Source organism: Polyergus mexicanus, unplaced genomic scaffold, assembly GCF_030449975.1.
Source record: "Polyergus mexicanus isolate NDT 795.1 unplaced genomic scaffold, iyPolMexi1.0 SCAF_204, whole genome shotgun sequence".
NCBI classification, from domain to species: Eukaryota; Metazoa; Arthropoda; class Insecta; order Hymenoptera; family Formicidae; genus Polyergus; species Polyergus mexicanus.
The window spans coordinates 1-2,500 of NW_027223524.1; the positions used below are offsets into that span (position 1 = coordinate 1).

Below are 2,500 nucleotides of genomic sequence, written 5' to 3' on the forward strand. Positions count from 1 at the left end.
GCCGGGCGACCGGGGGTTTGTCGCGTGCCGTTTTACCGGCGACGCGACAGTCACCGCACCCGGACCGTAGACCGACACCCAGCGGGTCGCGACGTTCTACTTGGGGAGAAGTGCACGACGACGAGCGCCGGACATCGACGCACGGTAGCGTGCCCGCGCGAGAGCCGCGAGGACTCCGCGGGACATCGCCCACCGACGCGAAGCCAGCGCCGCTGACGATGAATCTCCCCGTTCGATCTTTTGGGTTTCTTAGGTTTACCCCTGAACGGTTTCACGTACTCTTGAACTCTCTCTTCAAAGTTCTTTTCAACTTTCCCTCACGGTACTTGTTCGCTATCGGTCTCGTGGTCGTATTTAGCCTTAGATGGAGTTTACCACCCACTTAGAGCTGCACTCTCAAGCAACCCGACTCTAAGGAGAGATCCTCCCGAGACGCGCACCGGTCGCTACGGGCCTGGCACCCTCTACGGGTAAGTGGCCCCATTCAAGATGGACTTGGACGCGACGCGACACCTCGGGATAAGCGGATCCTCCCAAACACCACATTTCCCTGCGGCGGAACCGCGGGATTCGGTGCTGGGCTCTTTCCTGTTCGCTCGCCGCTACTAAGGAAATCCTAGTTAGTTTCTTTTCCTCCGCTTAATAATATGCTTAAATTCAGCGGGTAATCTCGCCTGCTCTGAGGTCGTCAAAGAGTTTAGTTTTCGATAACCGTGGCCGCGCCGCCTCCTCCGCCGGCTCTTTTCTCACTTAGAGAGCGAGCGTCGGGAGAGCGGCAGCGCCGGCACAGCGGCTTCGCATTGTACTCGGAGGAGTGGCGAGGAGACGTGTTGTTTGTGACAACGATTCTTCCACGCGCGGCTCGCAGCCGCTAATAGGAGGAAATGTAAGCCGATCGAATCTCGTTCGAGTTGTCTGCTTGCAAACAACGAATAAGATCGGCGCGGATCGCGTCATCTTCGATCGCCGGGGACGCGAGATACATTGCGAGCGAGTGTGCGCGTACACGTACATCTCTATCACCCACATCCTTCAAATTTTCTCTCCGCATATCGTGTGTTATGCACGGATATGGGATACGACGGGGCGAATCGGATTCGACGAGTACACGACGACGCGTGCCGGTCCCCTATATTCGTTTTCGAGAATTTCGTGGACTCGGACAAGCGGTCGGCTCGCGATTCACCCGCGTTAAGGAGGGCTCTCTCGCTCTTTTCTCTCCGCGTACCGCCGGGCGACGACGCGCCGCGGTTCTCTCCTACCGTTTGCGCGGAAGGTGGCGCGCACCAAGACTCGCGCGTAAGAGGCGCGAGCGCGCGCTGGCGCACCGGGAGACCGCGAGAGGGATAACGCAACGTGTGTGCGCGTGTCTTCTACTCCCTCTCTCCTTCGACAGTTTCCGGGCGCGCGCGCGCAGGCTCCCTATCTTTACTTACTGCGTGTGTGCGTACGCTGCTCTCACTCTTCCTTTTCCTCGGTGTTATTTCAGACGACGCCAAGGGGCCGCCTCTCGGGACGGCTCGTCTCGGGCGAACGTCCAACTATCGCTCGTACACCGTTTGCGCGAACGGGCACGGTGGCCCGGCGCGCAAAGGCGCAAGCAGTTTCGAGGTACTAAAACGACCCTCAGCCAGGCGTGGTCCGGGAATTGTATCCGTGGACCGCAATGTGCGTTCGAAATGTCGATGTTCATGTGTCCTGCAGTTCACAAGTTGACGCGCAATTAGCTGCGTTCTTCATCGACCCACGAGCCAAGTGATCCACCGTTCAGGGTAATCGTTTTGCAATTCTTGCGTTCAACGAACGCTTCGTTCATCCATCTTAGTCTCCTCTCCGAAGAGAGAGAGATAAAATCGTTGGCCCTTCGATCAGCCTGGCCGCGCGCGTCCGAGCACGCGCGCGGACCGCCGCCACCGCTGGGGAGGCTACGGCACAAAAGTTGTTTCGCGATCGGAGCGTCTCTTCCCCGTACATATAATATAATAATATATATATTTGGAAGAGCCGGGGCGGAATGTTCTTTGAAGAAACCGTCGGACTTGATCGGGTGTGATCCGTCCTCTCGCCCGTTCGTCCGATAGCCGCGCGCTCGCGTACAAACACGCTGACCGCTGCCCCGGTGCGGGGAGGGGCGCGTTCACGAGCGTTGCGGACGCACGGACGGGCGTAGGTTACCACCGGTACGCGCTAACGCCGGATCGTAACTCTGCGCTTGGCAAGAGCGCGATCGGGAAAGCGTCTTCTGCTCCGAATCGCATTCATGTAATTTCGCAATTTGCGCAACGAGCCTCAACGGGTCGCGCGCGACGCGACGCGACGCCGGTTGCGGCTACGAAGCTTAAGGAGAGAGTCTCGGATAATCCTCTCCTCCTCCATCCCGCTCGCACGACGCCGACCGCACCGAAAAAGGCCGACGGCGCTCTGCTGCTGGCTTCCCTTTCTCTCTCGGGTCGTCGCAGAGGCGCGCGGCGTTCGACGCGCGTCGTCGTATTAGTACATG

The 2,500-nt window shown here is 59.0% G+C and overlaps 1 non-coding gene across 1 annotated transcript; it reads right to left on the minus strand.

Annotated features, from left to right (window-relative positions):
• Positions 1-1,620: 1,620 nt before the first annotated feature.
• LOC138944451 (5.8S ribosomal RNA) lies at positions 1,621-1,775 on the minus strand. The gene has a single exon (XR_011448763.1). It is a non-coding gene; the product is annotated as a 5.8S ribosomal RNA (ribosomal RNA).
• Positions 1,776-2,500: the final 725 nt, after the last annotated feature.